Source organism: Ixodes scapularis, unplaced genomic scaffold, assembly GCF_016920785.2.
Source record: "Ixodes scapularis isolate PalLabHiFi unplaced genomic scaffold, ASM1692078v2 PGA_scaffold1__304_contigs__length_218370807, whole genome shotgun sequence".
NCBI classification, from domain to species: domain Eukaryota; kingdom Metazoa; phylum Arthropoda; class Arachnida; order Ixodida; family Ixodidae; genus Ixodes; species Ixodes scapularis.
In genome coordinates this window covers 47,636,750-47,645,567 of record NW_024609846.1, presented here as the reverse complement: position 1 = coordinate 47,645,567, position 8,818 = coordinate 47,636,750, and the positions used below count along the sequence as shown (strand labels likewise).

The 8,818-nt window shown below is 44.9% G+C and overlaps 1 pseudogene; it reads right to left on the bottom strand.

Moving 5' to 3' along the window:
- Positions 1-7,692: 7,692 nt before the first annotated feature.
- Positions 7,693-8,470, bottom strand: LOC121836063 (annotated as a pseudogene).
- Between the last annotated feature and the right edge of the window lie 348 nt (positions 8,471-8,818).

Sequence of the window (8,818 nt, the reverse complement as noted above, 5' to 3'; positions counted from 1 at the left end):
CGAGATTCACTCGGAGACGATGTTATCGACGATGGGTAAGCTAAAAAGCACGCGAATTACTCAAATAAGCACGCAAATTACTCAAATAAACGCGCAAAATTCTTATTAATCTTTTTTGTATCCTTTTTAAAACCTTGTTACGAGACACTGATGCGTTAATAGACTACTTCCATAAACCCCTGCTTGCAACACTGCGCGCGTCGCACTCTGGGAAGAGCGTCGTTTTTGGTCTCTGAGCTCACCCAAGTGGCCACGCCTCGAAGCTTTAGCACAAGCCCGAGACGTATAGCTAGTCTTAAGACATGCTTGTTGTACTTTTGTACTCGAGGTTTTCTGTTAGTTTTCGAGGTATGTGAACGAGGCAGTGCTGAGAATCTCGATGCTGCGAAACTCGGGTATCTTGCTTGTGTACGAGTCAACAAGCTGTAACAACCAATAAGTATGCATACATCGAGCTCGCACCTTTACACTAACGCTAATCCGGAGGTTTTTTTTTTTTTTGTGTTTATAGATATAATATATAAGTTTTTGCAATTGCCGTTTTTCTTAATACGCCCGAATATGCGAGGTGAAACACGGAGGCGCCTTTGAAAAGCTCAAATCGAACACACTCCTTATCTCTTATCTGTACTAACCCGGAGAACTGCATGAAGCAAAGTCCCCACCCGCCTGCAGTTTACTAATATTCTACATCGCGTATGCGGATAAAGTTATCCTGCAATCATATAGGCGCATTTGCACATACATACCGTTTTAAGAAAGGAAAAGTTGAGCACTTGTGTGAAGAATGTCGCACCATTCGCCGGAAGTGGGCCGGACGGGCGTGAACCCCCCTGCGGTGCACTAAAACGAACGAAATTATTCAAAGCGCATTCGACGGTTGCTAACGGCCATGATATTTGTTATGCGTTTGTTTTCTTCCTGGCCGAGTATGCCGAGATAATTTCAGACGTACCGTTCAGACGCAGATCCTGGGCGTCAGTAAAAGCTCGTCCACAAAGGCTTATTTATTTCTTTATTTATTTATTTACCGTCAAGGCCCCGAAGGGTATTACAGAGGGGAGGGGGGGGGGGGGGGGGGGATTAGGTAACAAGGGTACAGTTGTTGATACATCAAATATAATACAGTAATTAATGCACGCTTGTTCAGACACTTCAAAAAAATTTACACAATGTTATAACAGTAATACCAACTAGAAAATGGTTAATCAAAATGAACAAACAATGCATTTTTAAAATCAATAATACTGGTTATGGAGGCTATGTCAGCGGAAAGGCGATTCCAATCAGAGCTAGTGCGAGGAACAAAGGAGTTATAATAAGTGTTAGTTTTGTAGTTTGGGATACCGACTTGTTACTGGTGATCCACGCGGGATGAAACATAAGTAGGTGGCGTTAGAAGTTCACAGCGCATGAAAGGGTTATTATGGTAAATCTTATGAAATAAAGTAAGGCGAGAAATGCGTTTACGGTTCATTAGTGTGGGTAAACCAAGACTATTTTTCATTGAAGTAACACTGGAATTACGATGGTAATTACAGAGTATGAAACGTGCTGCACGATTTTAAACTGATTCCAATGTTGCAATGATAGTATTATGACCAGGGTCCCAGATAGAACATGCATTTTCAAGTTCAGTACGTACTAAAGTAGTACATAAAAGGAGTTTTAGTGACACTGGTGACTGTGAAAAATTTCGTTTGAGATATCCAAGCATGCGATTGGCGTTGTTAGTTACGTAGTCAGCGTGAGTTTCCCAGGAAAGATCAGAAGTTATGTAAACACCTAAGTATTTGTAAGAGGACACAGACTGGAGCGGAGTGTTGTCAATGTGGTAATTCGAGCATATGTTAGTATGACGGGAAACTCTCATGGATTTACATTTATTAAGATTGAGTTGCATCAACCACTTGTCGCACCGGTTAAATACAGAGTTCAGATCAAATTGGAGAAGAGAGATGTCAGAGTTATCATTTATTTCTCTATATAGAACACAATCATCAGCAAATAAACTAATATTAGAGGAGATACATTCAGACAGATCATTAATATAGATGAGGAAACGTAGCGGACCTAAAACAGAACCCCGGGGAACTCCAGATGCTACGGGAGAAAGTGATGAGTTAGTATCATTGGGGCATGCACATATTGAGAACGGTTGGTTAAAAAAGATTCTAGCCAGCGTAGCACGTTCGGATCATTGTTGAGTTTGCTAAGTTTTAATAGGAGTAGCCGGTGAGAAACTTTATCGAAGGCCTTAGAGAAATCAAGGAAAACGCAGTTTATCTGGGAGCCACGGTCAAGGACAGAATGAAGCTTATTAGTGAAGAGCAGAAGCTGTGTTTCACAGGAAAATGATTTGCGGAAGCCACGTTGAGTTGGGTGAAAAAAAGTATTCGATTCTAGGAAACATGCGAGCTTAGAATATATGATATGTTCGAGTATTTTACAAGGAATGGATGTTAAAGAAATTGTCCGGAAGTTGTTCGGTGAGGAGTGGTTGCCACTTTTATAAATTGGAATCACCTTTCCAACTTTCCAGTCTTCGGGAAGGCAGCCTTCCTCCAATGATTGCTTAAAAATCATTGATAGTATAGCTGATGAATACGACTTCGTGTTCTTTAAGAATTTAGAGTTAATATTGTCGATACCGGATGAGGAGGAGAGCTTCAGGTTATTAATTATTGCGGCTATACCATCATATGATATTAATATTGGATTCATTGGCATAAAGTCAGGGCAATTAACGTTGGGGTACACAGAAACATCGGTGAAAGAAAAAGATTGTATAAATATATCGTTTAGCAATGATGCACACTCATCTTGACCTACTCGTTCCCCATCGGCGTTTGTAAGCTTCAGGTCACCATGGTTATCATTAGGTTTGATTCTGTTACAAAAGTGGCGAACATTTGTAGATAAAATGTTGGGTAACGTGTTAGTAAAAAAATTGCGTTTCACTTCTAATACTGCACGTTTATATTCCTGCTCGGCGCAATGATAGGCGTTAAAATTACTCTTGTTTTGAAAGTTTGGCTACACGAAAGAGGTGTTTCTTTTTAGTGGAAAGTCGTTTAAGTCTGGTGTTGTACCAAGGGGAATTACTTTTGGAAGATAATGTGCGAACAGGAATATAAGTGCTTATTAGATAGTTAACTTTGTTTCGAAACAGGCACCAATTTTCATCTACAGAGCGTTCAAAGAAATTTTCCACAAAGTAACTCAGAAATTCATACAATTCACTATTTATAGCCGTAAAATTAGCTTTTTCGTAGTCACGAATCTGTTTAACTATTTTCGGGAAATGACTTGTTGTAATATTTAAGGTAAAATGCAGCAATAAATGATCACTAAAACCCGGTAGATAGGTAATAGGGAAAACAAAATCGGCAAAGGTTGACAATACAAGATCTAACACTGAGGTACAGGAGGGCGTGATTCTGGTGGGGCGAGAGACTAGCTGAAAGAAATTGTAGTCCGAACATAACTTGAGGAATTTGTCACTGTCAGACGAAAAAGGGCTTGCGTAAGCTGTTTCCGCCGACCACACAATGTTTGGATGGTTAAAATCACTCAGAAGGATGAAGTTCGGTGTGGGAGATCGCAAGGTCGCTGTACTTGATTACGTCATGAATTTTGTTCAGAAAGCTATCGCCACTTGAGGGAGGGCGGTAACAGGCACCCAAGATATATTTTTTTGTGATTCACGGAAAGGCAAACAAAGACTGCTTCGAGGTCACTCGCAACATTCAAATAAAGGGAATCTATATGTTCGGCGACTGCAATCAGCACACCTCCGCCTTGGCGAGCTTCCCTATCAGTGCGATAAATTTTGAAGCGTTTGTTAGTAGTTAGGATTTCTGCAAATAGTAAAAGCAATAGAGGAGAGGAAAAACGAGAATGTGTGACGGTTATGTATTTGTCCTAAATGCCTTCTATTCTATCGGCAAAACAATGTTTTCGCCCATACTGGAAGTGACGACAATTCAAGATGGCGGCGCCCTTGCGAAAAAGGCCTATAAACCCACATTCTTAGCACACAATCGACAGAATGCATTCAACACAAACACACGCTTACTTAATCACTCTAATAGCTAACTTACGGGCGGGGGCAGTGGGGATCGAACCCAGGAGGTTCGCAGCGCAAGCTTACGAGCGGAGACGCTTTAGCCCACTCGGCCACTTCTTCCCCGCTAAATTCCTTGACTGCCGGTTAGTCTTTTATACTGACCATTTGAGTGCGCAAACTTTCCGTTGTGTATCAGCACGTCAGTTCTTCGCAGTCGCTAGGTCAGCGAGGCAAACCGCATGAAAGCGACGGGAACAAGCGGCCAAGGTGGTGAGTGGCGTTTCATAGAAATTAGAAAAACCGAGCGCCGCGACGGGTGACCGTGAGAAATCGCCGTCGCTCGTCGCTAGCTCGTCGCTCGCTAAATCGATTACATGCGGTTCAGCTTTTAAAACGAGTGCGGTCGCCGTCGACAAGAGAGTGCTTCCTTGCCGTCTCCCGCGGCGAACGGTGAGTACGACGGCAGCTGCACTCCTTTCGCGTGCTGCGCTGCAAAAATGCATGCAAAATTAATACCACGTGCAGCTCCCATCTTAATTTTAGTGGTACACTGACAAATGCTCGCGTTTGTGAGGAAGATTTAAGCAAATTCAGAAAGATTCGTGGAATGCCAAAACAGGTTTTTTTTTGTTAGTCCCAAAGCTACATACACTATTTACGACGCACATCAACGGTTGTGACAGTGCACTGTCAGGACCGAAGACAGCTCAATCAGAGTCATTCAACCACCGAGCACACACAAACCGTGAAGAAGTTCTCAGTGTCAAGTAGGAGTAGGCAGAGAAAAGCTTCTTGGACGACGAAACCCAATCCAGTGACAGCGGCACCGGCTCGTTAGAACTACCCTCAGAGCAGTTCAGGTCCACGCACACACTCGCCCCGTCGAGCGCACGAACGTTAACTATGCACTCCAACACGGGAACACGAGAACTGCACAAGACACAAGGCAAAAACAGCAGGTTCACATCGGAGAAATTAGCGTCTTGCGAACTCCGACTGGCCCCGACTTGCTTGTCGTACAATGTTGCCAAGCGTCGCTTGTGAAAGAAAAACATTAGTTAAAAAAAAAATACAAAAATATAAAAAACGGAATTAACTTCTTTTTTTTTTTTTTTCGGAAGCGTTTTTAGTATGTGCTACGTGGCTATTTTCATCCCAGTTAAAACCAAAAGGAAAATATAAGCGCTCACAAACGAATGAAAACGAGAAGGAAAATAAGTAAGCCGCATGGCCATTGCATCAACAATGGCTGCTGCGGGGGGGTAAAGGTGGGTGAGGAGGAGTGGCAAATCCCGTGCGCCGACACCCGGGGTCCCGAGTGAACGATCGCGAAAGAGGGCGACAGAACACGAGAGAAAGAAAGCAACGTTGCCATGGTAGCCATGGTAAACGCGAAGAGTGCAACCTTTCAGCAATATAAACAGTGATAATTTAACGTTGTAAACTAAATTCTGAGCTATTCTAACCCTTATAAAAAGCAATAAAGTCATTACGTTGCATTAACTTTCCTTCTGTCGAAATCTCGGAAATCTGGCTCACCCGCGCCCCACCGGCGAAGCCGGGCATATGGTTTAGTTTAGCGTTAACGCGAGGCCATACATCTGCGCGCTATGCAAACAGAAAGCTTCGAAAGGAACGCGAATATCTTTCCACCGGTAAGTTCGTGGATTGTTGAAGTTCACGAAACTGCTCTGATGATGTAACCGTGTTTGGGACCCCGAGGGTCTGCCTGCATGATCCGCCGCTTGCGGCAGCCAGAATATATGGGAAAATGGCGGACCTTTTCCTCTAGAGTTAGTATGTACCCTATTGAAAAAACCAGCTTAAGCTGGTCCCAGCTTCAAGCTGGGTTATTGCCCCAGCATGCCCAGCTTGGCATGCTGGTCATGCTGGTTGATCTGGTCATACTGGTCATGATGGTTGATCTGGTCCCAGCTTCAAGCTGGGTTATTGCCCCAGCATGCCCAGTTTGGCATGCTGGTCATGCTGTTAAACTGGTCATGCTGGTGAACTTCCCAACCAGTTTAACCTGTTTAAATTAATACACAGAATAAAAAAGCCAAGCTCGTCAGAAAAGCCAACTCGGCATCCAATTTAATATTTTCGTACTTGCGGCAGCCTCACATGAACTCAAATGCTACACATCCTCGGCGCTGACACAGTACTAACCGACGCACAGATTCTCGGTGCAAATTGTCTACAATGTTAATAAAACCAGATTGCTTATCTCTCAACACGAAAAAAATACTAGACACAGGCCAAAAACAGGCAATAGCAGACGAAAATACTACACGGACGAGAGAAGCGAACCTGGGTCCCGCCAGCGATGGGGGCGAAGCGGCAACTTGCGTGGTCGGCAGAGGCGAGGAAATCCGTGTGGCTTGGATGGCATTGGCGATACTCCTCGGCACCGCCGTCATTCTTGGGCACACACACGTTCGAAGACACGAAGCGACGCCGCAGTCGGGACGTCTGACATCTTCCCGCACTGAACGGACTGCCGCTCGCTGTCTTCTCAAAACCCGCTTCGCTTGCACCGTCGTTCAACTAGTCTCCAAACAACGCGCACACAGCCGTCCCTTCGATCTGCCCTCTGCCCAAGCTATCCAAACGCGTCTTCGATTCTCCGTTTCTACCACTCTCTCTCTCTCTCTCTCTTTTCTCGCACACAAAGGTAGCTTGCAGCGCGCCTGACGCGCCCGGTGGTCTACCAAAAACGAGAGGACAAAGAACAGGACGTGGCCTCGTTCCAGCAGCCGACCTTGTCGCGCGCGCTCCCAGCAATGCCAGTTCGGCTATCTCTAGCCGACCTTGGCGTGCGCGCTCCCAGCATGACCAGCTTGACCACCACGATTATTATTTCGACCAGATTCACCAGCTTGTCTCCCAGCATGACCAGCTCGTCTCCCAGCTTGACCACATTGGCTCCATGGAAAACCAGTTTGACCAGTTAAGACCAGACTGGCTCCCAGCTACACCAGATTGAATCTAAAACCAGATTCGAGTGAGACCATGCTGGTTTTTACTTAGACCAGACTGACCAGCTTAAATTCCAGCTTGCCCAGCTTAAACCAGCTTGATTGCCAGCTAAACCAGTTTAATTACCACATTGACCAGTTTGACCACCTTGATTACCAGCTTGACCACCTTAATTACCAGCTTGACCAGTTTGATTTTCATGCTGGTTTTTCCAATAGGGTACGATCTCTATGGGCTGCTGCGCTCGCTGCAGCGCTGACTTCCACGTCGTGCTGGTACGGAGGCTGCGATCGTTATAAAGTCAACTCCAACCCCTAAACATGCCCCCTCATACAATATTTGACGCCACGATTGCGTGTAGATACCCCCCCTGCGATCCGAAACGGCAAGTACATCGCTAACGCTGGCAATCGGGTATGAAGCAAGCGCCGCCATCTTCTCCGCGCCTTTGCTGTTGTAAATAGCTAGTAAAAAGGTAGTAACGGTCAGAAGAAGGTAGCAATGGCTGCATCTGCTAACTTTTTACTACATATCGCGCGTTTGAGGTAGTAAATCGTTAGTGAAAGGTAGTAACGCTCAGAAAGGGGTAGTAACTGCTGCAGTTACTAGCTTTTTACTAGCTTTTTTCTAAGAGTGCTGTCGTTCGAATTTTCATACATGAAACATTTATTGTTCACGTAAAGTTTATTGTAGCGCAGTTGGAAGACGCTCTTTTGTAATTTTCCAAACTCAAAAAGTTTGTCTTGCTAGGCGCGTAGCCGGAGAAAAATCTTCATTAGCCGTTATGCCGCAGGCTTTAAGCTAAGGTCGTGATTGTAGGATTTTTTGTTTTGTTTGGAAAGAAGAGAACTTGACAATCACTGATCTGCATCTTCCGACTGCATACGAACCAAGCCTGTGAGCACGTTCAACGCATTCATCGGAAACTTGCAGACTAAGTGAAGTAGATAACGCATCTAATATTTTTACTTTTGACTGTTCCCAAGATTCAGAGGCGGAATCTTCAATACCGTGAAAGATAATATTGCTCCTTCTTGAGCGGTCCTCAATATCGTCCAGGCGCTCGTGCAGTGTTTGGTTGTCCTTAATAACAGACTGCATTAATCCCTCGGCGGCCAATAGTTTTTCCCGGGTTGCATCGAGAGTTGCAACTTAGCACTCAACTCCATCGAGCCGATTTTGGATGTCGGTAACCTTTAGTTCGACGGATTCTTGCTTACTCTTTAACTCGCTAATAGACTTAATAAGGCTAGCTTGGCCTTGGTCAATCTTGACCGTACGTTCATTAACATCTTGCAAGAGCTTGAACATGTCGTTAAACTGCTTGGACTGATCGATAGACATGGGTCCCGGATTCGCCTCGACGTCACCGGAGCATAACAACAGAAGTTTTAATGCATCAGTGGAATGTAGGACAAGCATCCCATGTGTACACAACCGGTAATACAAGGAGCACAAAGAACAAAAAAAGCGCAATGACCGTGGGCACGGTAACTCGAGAAGCCATAAGTTATTACTTCGTCTAGAGTGTATAAAATACTGATATCTTACCTGTATGTAGAACAAGAAAGGGTTCGTCAGCGACATTGCCGCTAACGAGTCACCGTGCCCACTGGCGTCGGCCACACCATGCGATGCTTTTGTAGCAACTGACGCGGCTGTCCCAGTCGATGGTCGCGCTAGGTGCGGCTGAATCGATGCAGGATTTTCGATGAGGGCGACGTCTCCCAAGGCCGGTGAAGACGGGCACTTCCGTAGAATGACGCTTGA